Source organism: Triticum urartu, chromosome 3 (genome assembly GCF_003073215.2).
Source record: "Triticum urartu cultivar G1812 chromosome 3, Tu2.1, whole genome shotgun sequence".
In the NCBI taxonomy this organism is placed as follows: Eukaryota; Viridiplantae; Streptophyta; class Magnoliopsida; order Poales; family Poaceae; genus Triticum; species Triticum urartu.
In genome coordinates this window covers 32,595,809-32,609,381 of record NC_053024.1, presented here as the reverse complement: position 1 = coordinate 32,609,381, position 13,573 = coordinate 32,595,809, and positions in this window count along the sequence as shown.

The following is a 13,573-nucleotide window of genomic DNA, read 5'->3' as shown; positions in this document are numbered from 1 at the left end:
TGTCACAGAATTCGAGCTGTGGGCAGCTAAAACCAACGTAGTTGGTACATTCTGTAAAGTGGAAAGAGGAACCGGGTAGTAGGGTCACAGCCAGGCAGGCGATGGAGATGCAGCAGCACGGCTGGCTTCCATGAAAAAGAAAAAGAAGAAGATGCAGTATACGTGTAGAACAGGGAGCAACTAGAATAAAACCTGAGCTTCAGATGCAAAAATAAAAAAATGAAAATCTGGACCGTCAGATGGAAAATGAATGACACATATTTCGAGGACTAGTTCTGTACCCACTGTTACATGATTCTGTGCAAAGAAGTCCTCTGTTTTTGATTAATTTGCTTCATGTACATGGAGCATGTGCTAGTGCCTTCTTCGAGCATCCTTTCTTCTTTCTCCTACCGACGGGCGACGGTCTTGATCCGACGAAGCAAGGAGACTACACCCACTGGTGGTGCTCCCTGCCTCCTCACCCTTCTACGATCTAGCAACAGCTTGACCACATCACATGGTAGACTGCGACGTGCGCAGCTTCCCCGCCTTCTATGAGGTGCTTGACTTCGAACGCGTGGGTGGCCCCAACTACTCCGGCTCCAAAGTCACCTGGCATTGCCTCCCGGCAGCCCAGCATCGCGCTCCACATCATCATCTTGGACTTGGCTGCGGTGACACGGTCTCCATAGCAAGGCAGCAGGATCCCCACTCACGCAACGGCCCATGAGGCACAAACTCGACCTTCTCCATGTAGGACTACAACGGCTTCATGATCGGACCGTGCCCGACCATTCTCCACACACCTAGTTCCACCATCATTGATGCCGGGGAAGAAAACTCCAGTCTTCAGGTATGCTTGTCTATGAGGTTTCTCCCAACTTTCAAGTTAATTCTCTAGCATAATATGATCTTTTGTCTAGCTTCTACTTCAACATTCCATATCATAAAATGTTAACATTCCGTAAAGTGAAAAGAGGAACCGAGCAGTAGTTGGTGTGGAGGAATTATTTGTCGCTTGGCTCCCCCCACCCCCTCCAAATTGGTCATGGTTGCTCTACTCGCTATAAGCAAGCACAAGGGAAGCAATCATATTCTAAAAGCAACTATAGTAGAGTCATCAGATTAAGGGCCTGTTTGGTTCCAAATAAGTCACCAACTTATAAGTCGAAAAGTGAAAAAATGACTTATTTTGCCAAACAGACCCAACTTATAAGTCACCCCAACTTATAAGTCATAAATTGCTCCATCCCAACTTAAAATCTATAAGCACCTCCTTTTGCGTGAGTCCCACCACCTTTACATAAAAAACAAGGTGGGAGGCTGGCTTCCATGAAAAAGAAGAAGAAGATGCAATATACGCGTAGAATAGGGAGCAACTAGAATAAAACCTGAGCTTCAGATGCAAAAATAGAAAAATGGAAATATGGACCGCCAGATGGAAAATGAATGACACATATTTCGAGGACTAGTTCTGTACCCACTGTTACATGATTCTGTGCAAAGAAGTCCTTTGTTTTTGATTAATTTGCTTCATGTACGTGGAGCATGTGCTAGTGCCTCCTTCAAGCATCCTTTCTTCTTTCTCCTACCGACGGGTGGCGGTCTTGATCCGACGAAGCAAGGCGACTACACCCACTGGTGGTGCTCCCTGTCTCCTCACCCTTCTACGATCTAGCAACAACTTGACCACATCACATGGTAGACAGCGACGTGCGCGGATTCCCCACCTTCTATGAGGTGCTTGACTTCGAACGCGTGGGTGCCCCCAACTACTCCCGGTAGCCCAGCATCGCGCTCCACATCATCATCTCGGACTTGGCTGCGGCCGACACGGTCTCCATAGCAAGGCAGCAGGAATCCTGATACGTCTTCATCGTATCTACTTTTCCAAATGCTTTTGTCCTTATTTTGGACTCTAACTTGCATGATTTGAATGGAACTAACCCGGATTGACGCTGTTTTCAGCAGAATTGTCATGGTGTTATTTTTGTGCAGAAATAAAAGTTCTCAGAATGACCTGAAAATCAATAAAGAATATTTTTGGAATATATAAAAAATACTGGCGAAAAAACAAGGCCGGGGGGCCCACACCCTGTCCACGAGGGTGGGGGCGTGTCTAGGCGCGCCCCTGCCTCATGGGCCCCCTGACGCTCCACCGACCTCAACTCCAATTCCATATATTCACGTTCCGAGAGAAAAAAAATCAGGAAGAAGGATTCATCGTGTTTTACTATACGGAGCCGCCACCAAGCCCTAATCTCTCTCGGGAGGGCTGATCTGGAGTCCGTTCGGGGCTCTGGAAAGGAGAATCCGTCGCCATCGTCATCATCAACCTTCCTCCGTCACCAATTTCATGATGCTCACCTCCGTGCATGAGTAATTCCATCGTATGCTTGCTGGACGATGATGGGTTGGATGCGATCTATCATGTAATCGAGTTAGTTTTGTTAGGGTTTGATCCCTAGTATCCATTATGTTCTGAGATTGATGCTGCTATGACTTTTCTATACTTAATGCTTGTCACTAGGGTCCGAGTGCCATGATTTCAGATCTGAACCTATTATGTTTTCATGAATATATGTGATTTTTGATCCTATCTTGCAAGTCAATAGTCACCTATTATGTGTTATGATCCGTTAACCCCAAAGTGACAATAATCGGGGATACTTACCGGTGATGACTATAGTTTGAGGAGTTCTTGTATTCACTAAGTGTTAATGCTTTGTTCCGGTACTCTATTAAAAGGAGGCCTTAGTATCCCTTAGTTTCCAATAGGAACCCGCTGCCATGGGAGGGTACGACAAAATATGTCATGCAAGTTCTTTTCCATAAGCACGAATGACTATATTCGGAATACATGCCAACATTACATTGATGAGCTGGAGCTAGTTCCGTGTCACCCTATGTTATAACTGTTGCATGAGGAACTGCATCCGACATAATTATCCATCACTGATCCAATGCCTACGAGCTTTTCATATATTGATCTCTGCTTAGTTACTTTTTCGCTTCCACTGTTACAATCACTACAAAATCAATATTATTACTTTTGCCACCATTATGTTACTTCCATATTACTTTGCTACTAAATACTTTGCTGCAGATATTAAGTCTTTCAGGTGCGGTTGAATTAACAACTCAACTGTTAATACTTGAGAATATTCTTTGGCTCCCCTTGTGTCGAATCAATAAATTTGGGTTGAATACTCTACCCTCGAAAACTGTTGCGATCCCATATACTTGTGGGTTATCAAGACTATTTTCTGGCACCGTTGCCGGGGAGCATTTCTCTATTCTTTGAGTCACTTGGGATTTATATCTGCTGATCACTATGAGGATCTTGAAAGGTGAAAGAATCAAGATTTTTCCCTCAACTACGAGGGGAGGTAAGGAACTGCCATCTAGCTCTGCACTTGATTCACCTTCTGTTTTGAGTAAACTTGCGACACTTACTCCTGCTATTCATTCTGATATGTCGCGTGTTATTGATGACACCACTTCTGCTTTGCATGATACTTATGATGAAACTACTTGTATGCTTGATAATGCTGTGCCACTAGGTGAATTTCTTGATGAAAAACTTGCTAGGGTTAGAGAGAATGAAATTATTGAAACTGATAATATTGATGAAAGTGATGATGAAGATTCTCCCCCTAGATATGAATTGCCTGTTGTGCCTGAAGGCTATGTTATGGATGAAGAAACTGCTAGAGACTTTCTTGCTTGTAATGATAGATATGATCTTAAGAAATTATTAGCTAAGCTGAAAGAAAAATCTTTGAATGCTAGAATGAAACATGACCCTGCTTTTGCTACTTCACCTATCTTTATTACTGATGAGGATTATGATTTCTCTGTCGATCCTGAGTTAATTACTTTGGTTGAATCTGATTCTTTTTATGGCTATGAATCTGAAACTGTTGTGGCACATCTTACTAAATTAAATGATATAGCCACCCTGTTCACTAATGATGAGAAAACTCGCTATTACTTTATCCTTAAGTTATTTTTGTTCTCATTAAAGGGTGATGCTAAAACATGGTTTAATTCTCTTGATCCTGGTTGTGTGCATAGTCCCCAGGATATGATTTATTACTTCTCTGCTAAAAATTTCCCCGCTCATAAGAAACAAGCTGCCTTAAGGGAAATATATAATTTTGTGCAAATTGAAGAAGAGAGTCTCCCACAAGCTTGGGGGAGGCTTCTCCGATTACTTAATGCTTTGCCTGATCATCCTCTCAAGAAAAATGAAATACTTGATATCTTTTATAATGGACTAACTGATGCTTTCAGAGACTACCTGGATAGTTGTGCTAGTTGTGTTTTCAGGGAAAGAACTATTGATCAAGCTGAATTGCTATTGAATAATATGTTGACTAATGAAAATAATTGGACACTTCCTGAACCAACTCCTAAGCCAACTCCGAAGAAAAGGGGTATTCTATTTCTCAGTCCTGAATATATGCAAGAAGCAAAGAAATGTATGAAAGAAAAAGGTATTAAAGCTGAAGATGTTAAGAATTTACCACCTATTGAAGAGATACATGGTCTTGATAACCCGACATAGGTAGTAAAGGTAAATTCTCTCTATAGATTTGATGAAGGTGATATTCCTCGTTATAAGTCTGCTAGCCAATGCTTGGATGAGTTTGATAATTTTATTGTTAAACAAGAAAACTTCAATGCTTATGTTGGTAGACAATTGAAACGCAATGGCTATATGATTGAACACTTGAGTGATAATATGTCTAGAGTTAAAGATGAACTTAAACTTATTAGTAAACATGCTTCTATTGGTTACCACTCAAGTAGAACAAGTACTTAAGGCTCAGAATGATTTGCTCAATGAATTAAATAATAAGAAAAATGATAATGCTGTTAGAGTTATGACTAGAGGGGGTAAATGACTCAGGAACCTTTGTATCCTGAGGGCCGTCCTAAGAGAATTGAGCAAGATTCTCAGAGAACTAATGTTGATGCACCTAATTCTTCTAAAAGGAAAAAAAGAAAAATGATATGACTTTGCATGCTTCTAGTGAACCTGTTGTAGACACACCTGAGAATCCCAGTGATATTTCTATTTCTGATGCTGAAACACAATATGTTAATGAACATGAACCTAGTGATAATGTTAATGATGATGTTCATGTTGATGCTCAACCTAGAAATAACAATGATGTAGAGATTGAACCTGCTGTTGATCTTGATAACCCACAATCAAAGAATCAACATTATGATAAGAGAGACTTCGTTGCTAGGAAGCACGGTAAAGAAAGAGAACCATGGGTTCAGAAACCCATGCCTTTTCCTCCTAAACCATCCAAGAAAAAGGATGATGAAGATTTTGAGCGATTTGCTGAAATGATTAGACCTATCTTTCTGCGTATGCATTTGACTGATATGCTTAAAATTAACCCTTATGCTAAGTACATGAAAGATATTGTTACTAATAAAAGAAAGATACCAGAAGCTGAAATTTCTACCATGCTTGCTAATTACACTTTTAAAGGTGAAATACCAAAGAAACAAGGAGATCCAGGAGTACCAACTATACCATGCTCCATTAAAAGAAACTATGTTAAAACTGCTTTATGTGATGTTGGAGCCGGTGTTAGTGTTATGCCTCTCTCTTTATATCGTAGACTTGATTTGAATAACTTGACACCTACTGAAATATCTTTGCAAATGGCTGATAAATCAACTGCTATACCTGTCGGTATTTGTGAGGATGTGCCTGTTGTGGTTGCAAACGTTACTATTTTAACGGACTTTGTTATTCTTGATATTCCCGAGGACGATAGTATGTCGATTATCCTTGAAAGACCCTTCTTGAATACTGCAGGGGCTGTTATTGATTGCAACAAAGGCAAAGTCACTTTTCATGTTAATGGTAATGAGCATACGATACACTTTCCGAGGAAACAACCACAAGTCCATAGTATCAATTCTATTGGAAAAATTTCAACGATTATTATAGGAGGTTTTGAATTTCCTCTTCCTACCGTCAAGAAGAAATATGATATTCTTATTGAAGGAAATATGCCCTAGAGGCAATAATAAAGTTATTATTTATTTCCTTATATCATGATAAAAGTTTATTATTCATGCTAGAATTGTATTAACCGAAAACATAATACATGTGTGAATACATAGACAAACAGAGTGTCACTAGTATGCCTCTACTTGACTAGCTCGTTAATCAAAGATGGTTATGTTTCCTAACCATGGACAAAGAGTTGTCATTTGATTAACGGGATCACATCATTAGTTGAATGATCTGATTGACATGACCCATTCCATTAGCTTAGCACCCGATCGTTTAGTATGTTGCTATTGCTTTCTTCATGACTTATACATGTTCCTATGACTATGAGATTATGTAACTCCCGTGTGCCGGAGGAACACTTTGTGTGCTACCAAACGTCACAATGTAACTGGGTGATTATAAAGGTGCTCTACAGGTGTCTCCAAAGGTACATGTTGGGTTGACGTATTTCTAGATTAGGATTTGTCACTTCGATTGTCGGAGAGGTATCTCTGGGCCCTCTCGGTAATGCACATCACTTAAGCCTTGCAAGCATTTCAACTAATGAGTTAGTTGCGGGATGATGTATTGCGGAACGAGTAAAGAGACTTGCCGGTAACGAGATTGAACTAGGTATTGGATACCGACGATCGAATCTCGGGCAATTAACATACCAATGACAAAGGGAACAACGTATGTTGTTATGCGGTCTGACCGATAAAAGATCTTCGTAGAATATGTAGGAACCAATATGGGCATCCAGGTCCCGCTATTGGTTATTCACTGGAGACGTGTCTCGGTCATGTCTACATTGTTCTCGAACCCGTAGGGTCCGCACGCTTAAGGTTACGATGACAGTTATGTTATGAGTTTATGCATTTTGATGTACCGAAGTTTGTTCGGAGTCCCGGATGTGATCACGGACATGACGAGGAGTCTCGAAATGGTCGAGACATAAAGATTGATATATTGGAAGCCTATATTTGGATATCGGAAGTGTTCTGGGTGAAATCAGGATTTTACCGGAGTACCGGGAGGTTACTGGAACCCCCCGGGAGGTACATGGGCCTTAATGGGCTTTAGTGGAAGAAGAGGAGAGGCGGCCAGGGCTGGGCCGTGCGCCCCTCCCCCCTAGTCTGAATAGGACAAGGAGAGAGGGGGACGGCGCCCCCTTCCTTCTCTCTCTCTCTCTTTTCCCACCTCGCGAATCCTATTCCAACTAGGATTGGGGGAGAAGTCCTACTCCCGGAGGGAGTAGGACTCCTCCTGGCGCGCCCTATGATGGCCGGCCGGCCTCCCCCTCTTGAACCTTTATATACGGAGGCAGGGGCACCCCTAGAGACACAAGTTGATCCACGTGATCATATTCTTAGCCGTGTGCGGTGCCCCCTTCCACCATAGTCCTCGATAATATTGTAGCGGTGCTTAGGCGAAGCCCTGCGACGGTAGTACATCAAGATCGTCACCACGCTGTCGTGCTGACGGAACTCTTCCCCGACACTTTGCTGGATCGGAGTCCGGGGATCGTCATCGAGCTGAAAGTGTGCTACAACTCGGAGGTGCCGTAGTTTCGGTGCTTGATCGGTCGGGCCGTGGAGACGCACGACTACATCAACCAAACGCTTCCGTTGTCGATCTACAAGGGTACGTAGATCACACTCTCCCCTCTCGTTGCTATGCATCACCATGATCTTGCGTGTGCGTATGAATTTTTTTGAAATTACTACGTTCCCCAACACTTATTGTTGGGGATGTGCATATCCCCGTTGAGGTAACGTAGTGTTATTCGAAAATTCTCTGGTTTCATGCGATTCGGAATGAGTTTGTTAACAAGACTTGATCAACCTTGTTAGTGGATTCCTTTTGATGAGCATGAGATGGATGAAGTTAGAAAGCACAACCTTCTGTACCCTCTTTTTACTTTCTGTTATTTATATTAAATAAATTAAAAATAGTATTTTCTGTCTATTTTCTAAATTATCCTTGCAATAAAAAATACCCCAAAAATAAAAGTTCTCCAAATGCCCTGAAAATTTAATATGATTTTTTTCAGAATATTTGAGAATTATTGGCACTGAGAACACACCAGGGGAACCCATCATGTGCCCACGAGGGTGGAGGGCGCGCCCACCCCCTGGGCGTGCCCCCTGCCTCGTGGACCCCACGTTGGTCCCCTCCACTTATTCTTGCACCCACACAATTCGTCTTCCTCCAGAAAAAATCATCCACCAGCTCAAACCCGTGTTTTAGCTCATTTTGCTGCCATTTTCGATCTCCTTGCTCAAAGCTCCATTCACAAAACTGCTTTGGGGGATTTTTCTTCGGTATGTGACTCCTCCAATGGTCCAATTAGTTTTTGTTCTAGTGCTTTATTTATTGCAAATTTTTGCTGCTTAGGTGACCCTGTTCTTGAGCTTGCATGTCAAATTTATGTGGTCAAAAGTAGTTTTAATGCATGATATGTCCTCTAGACACTTGTAGGAGTAGTTGCTATCAATTTTGTTGAGTTTGGTTCACTTTTATTTTAAGTTACTAAAAATTTCAGAAATTTTCAGAAAAAGATGAAGAGATTTTTGAGGGGCTCATCGAGCCGAAGCTCGAAGGATACGCAAAGTGAAGAAAATAAGAAGCCCAAGTATAATCTCCCTCGTACTGCGGAGGTTCAGCTGTGTGAATGGCCTTGTGATGAGTTCTTGAGAGAAGCCGGGATTTATGAAGATTTTTATTATTTGGCTGAGAATGCAGGCCTCACCGACTTCCTCCACGACTAGCATGAACAGTATCTCCTACTCACCAATATTTTTGTGCAAAATTTTCATTTCCATGCTAGGAGATCGCCACCTTTGGTGGAATTCTATTTATATGATGAGCATAAGGAGATGTCACTTTATGATTTTTGTCGGGTTTGTAGGATACCCTTTGAGGGCAGCATAGAGGAACCACATTGTAATGATGTGGAAGGCTTCATTGATATGATTGCTGTAGGGGAAACGAGGAAGGTTTCCGATGCAAGAATTACTAGCATACATTTTCCTGTCCTACGTTATTTCGCAATATTTGCTAGTAGATGCTTAATTGGTCGCGGGAACTATGGAAATCTTAGTGCCCTTGATATTCTTATTTTGCGCCATGCTTTGTTTCGCGATACCACTTTTAGTTTATGCGCTATTGTTGCTAAACGGTTAAATCTGAACCGTACAAAGGGTCCCGTCTTGGGAGGCATCTTCGCCTCGCACCTTGTTGCACACTTTAACATACCTATTATGCATTATGAGAAAAAGAAAAAGTTGCCGCCTCATGTTTTTCTAGATTATAAGAGCATGGTAGCACATGATTTTATTGTTAAGAATAAAAATAAGATGCTTAACTATAGATTGATATTTGATAAGAGTTACTTTGAGACTATTACCTTGCCTGCTCCCTCTTTGTTCAACATATTTTCAGGCACGTACCTTGTTTTGTCGGAGGCCGTTCAGGCATACTAGAGCCTGACATCAGCTCCAGAGCCAGAACCACTATCTGATCCTCACCGCCAGTCTGTTTATCACTGGGATCCGGAGGAGATCGCTAATGCTACGTCTTGAGTTTGCGTTGGTTTTCCCCGAAGAGGAAGGGATGATGTAGCAGAGTAGCGTAAGTATTTCCCTCAGTTTTTGAGAACCAAGGTATCAATCCAGTAGGAGGCCACGCTCAAGTCCCTCGTACCTGCACAAAGCGATAGCTACTCGCAACCAACGTGATTAGGGGTTGTCAATCCCTTCACGGTCACTTACGAGAGTGAGATCTGATAGATATAATATTTTTGGTATTTTTGGTATAAAGATGCAAAGTAAAAAGTAAAAGCAAAGTAAAAGCAAAGCAAGATTAAAGTGATGGAGATTGATATGATGAGAATAGACCCGGGGGCCATAGGTTTCACTAGTGGCTTATCTCAAGAGCATAAGTATTCTACGGTGGGTGAACAAATTACTGTTGAGCAATTGACAGAATTGAGCATAGTTATGAGAATATCTAGGCATGATCATGTATATAGGCATCACGTCCGTGACAAGTAGACCGAAACGATTCTGCATGTACTACTATTACTCCACTCATCGACCGCTATCCAGCATACATCTAGAGTATTAAGTTAAAAACAGAGTAACGCCTTAAGCAAGATGACATGATGTAGAGAGATAAATTCATGCAATATGAAATAAACCCCATATTGTTATCCTCGATGGCAACAACGCAATACGTGCCTTGTTGCCCCTTCTGTCACTGGGAAAGGACACCGCAAGATCGAACCCAAAGCTAAGCACTTCTCCCATGGCAAGAACTACCAATCTAGTTGGCCAAACCAAACGGATAATTCGAAGAGACTTGCAAAGATAACCAATCATACATAAAAGAATTCAGAGAAGATTCAAATATTATTCATAGATAGACTTGATCATAAACCCACAATTCATCGGTCTCAACAAACACACCGCAAAAAGAAGAAGATTACATCGAATAGATCTCCACAAGAGAGGGGGAGAACTTTGTATTGAGATCCAAAAAGAGAGAAGAAGCCATCTAGCTACTAATTATGGACCCGAAGGTCCAAGGTAAACTACTCACACTTCATGGAGAGGCTATGATGATGTAGAAGCCCTCCATGATGACGGCCCTCTTCCGACGGAGCTCCGGAACATGCCCCAAGATGGGATCTCGTGGATACAGAAAGTTGCGGCGGTGGAATTAGGTTTTTGCCTCCTCTTCTGATCGTTTGGGGGTACGTAGGTATATATAGGAGGAAGGAGTACATCGGAGGAGCACCGAGGGGCCCACGAGGCAGGGGGCGCGCCCTAGGGGGGGGCGCCCCCACCCTCGTGACCGCCTCTTTGACTCCTTGGAGTAGGGTCCAAGTCTCCTGGATCACGTTCGGTGAGAAAATCACATTCCCGAAGATTTTATTCCGTTTGGACTCCGTTTGATATTCCGTTTCTTCAAAACACTAAAATAGGCAAAAAACAGCAATTCTGGGCTGGGCCTCCGGTTAATAGGTTAGTCCCAAAAATAATATAAAAGTGGAAAATAGAGCCCAATATAGTCCAAAACAGTAGATAATATAGCATGGAGCAATCAAAAATTATAGATACGTTGGAGACGTATCAGGCATCCCCAAGCTTAATTCCTGCTCGTCCTCGAGTAGGTAAATGATAAAAAGAGAATTTTTGATGCGGAGTGCTACTTGGCATAATTTCAATGCAAATCTCCTGAATTGTGATATGAATATTCAGATTCGAAAGATTCAAGACAAAAGTTTATATTGACATAAAAATAATAATACTTCAAGCATACTAACAAAGCAATCATGTCTTCTCAAAATAACATGGCCAAAGAAAGTTATCCCTACAAAATCATATAGTCTGGCTATGCTCTATCTTCATCACACAAAGTATTTAAATCATGCACAACCCCGATGACAAGCCAAGCAATTGTTTCATACTCTAACTTTTTCAAAACTTTTTCAATCTTCACGCAATACATGAGCGTGAGTCATGGATATAGCACTATAGGTGGAATAGAATGGTGGTTGTGGAGAAGACAAAAAGAGGGGAAGATAGTCTCACATCAACTAGGCGTATCAACGGGCTATGGAGATGCCCATCAATAGATATCAATGTGAGTGAGTAGGGATTGCCATGCAACGGATGCACTAGAGCTATAAGTATATGAAATCTCAAAAAGAAACTAAGTGGGTGTGCATCCAACTTGCTTGCTCATGAAGACCTAGGGCAATTTGAGGAAGCCCGTCATTGGAATATACAAGCCAAGTTCTATAATGTAAAATTCCCACTAGTATATGAAAGTGATAACATGAGAGACTCTCTACTATGAAGATCATGGTGCTACTTTGAAGCACAAGTGTGGTAAGAGGATAGTAACATTGTCCCTTCTCTCTTTTTCTCTCATTTTTATTTATTTATTTATTTTTATTTGGGCCCTTTCTTTTTATGGCCTCTTTTCTTTCTCTTTTTATTTGGGCTTCTTTGGCCTCTTTTATTTATTTTTCGTCCGGAGTCTCATCCCGACTTATGGGGGAATCATAGTCTCCATCATTCTTTCCTCACTTGGGACAATGCTCTAATAATGATGATCATCACACTTTTATTTTTCTTACAACTCAGCAATTACAACTCGATACTTAGAACAAAATATGACTCTATATGAATGCCTCCGGCGGTGTACAGGGATATGCAATATGACAATGATGAATGTGTCATGATGAACTAGATGGTGGAAATTTGCATGGCAATATATCTCGGAATGGCTATGGAAATGCCATAATAGGTAGGTATGGTGGCTGTTTTGAGGAAGGTATATGGTAGGTGTATGATACCGGTGAAAAGTGCGCGGTATTAGAGAGGCTAGCAAAGGTGGAAGGGTGAGAGTGCGTATGATCCATGGACTCAACATTAGTCATAAAGAACTCATATACTTATTGCAAAAATCTAGAAGTTATCAAAGAAAAGTATTACGCGCATGCTCCTAGGGGGATAGATTGGTAGGAAAAGACCATCGCTCGTCCCCGACCGCCACTCATAAGGAAGATAATCAATAAATAAATCATGCTCCGACTTCATCACATAACGGTTCACCATACGTGCATGCTACGGGAATCACAAACTTTAACACAAGTATTCTTTAAATTCACAACTACTCAACTAGCATGACTTTAATATTATCACCTCCATATCTCAATACAATTATCATGCTTCAATCTTTTCTTAGTATTCAACACACTCAAAAGAAAGTTTCACAGATCTTGAATACCAAGCATATTATTATTAAGCAAATTACCATGCTGTTAAGAGACTCTCAAAATAATTTAAGTGAAGCATGAGAGATCAATAGTTTCTTTAAAACAAATCCACCACCATGCTCTAAAAGATCTAAGTGAAGCACATAGAGCAAAATTATAACGCTCAAAAGGTATAAGTGAAGCACATAGAGCAAAACTACTTAGCTCAAAAGATATAAGTGAAGCACATAGAGTATTCTATCAAATTTTAATTCATGTATGGCTCTCTCAAAAGGTGTGTACAGAAAGGATGATTGTGGCATACTAAGACACAAAGACACAAATAATACAAGACGCTCCAAGCAAAACACATATAATGTTGGTGAATAAAAATATAGCTCCAAGTAAATTACCGATGGAGGTGGACGAAAGAGGGGATGCCTCCCGGGGCATCCCCAAGCTTTGACTTTTTGGTGTCCTTGGATTATATTGGGGGTGCCATGGGCATCCCCAAGCTTAGGCTCTTTCCACTCCTTGTTCCATGATCCATCAAAAGAATTCACCCAAAACTTGAAAACTTCACAACACAAAACTCAAAATAGAAAACTCGTGAGCTCCGTTAGCGAAAGAAAACAAAACACCACTTAAAGGTACTGTAATGAACTCATTCTTTATTTATATTGGTGTTAAACCTACTGTATTCCAACTTCTCTATGGATTATAAACTATTTTACTAACCATAGATTCATCAAAATAAGCAAACAACACACGAAAAACAGAATCTGTCAAAAACA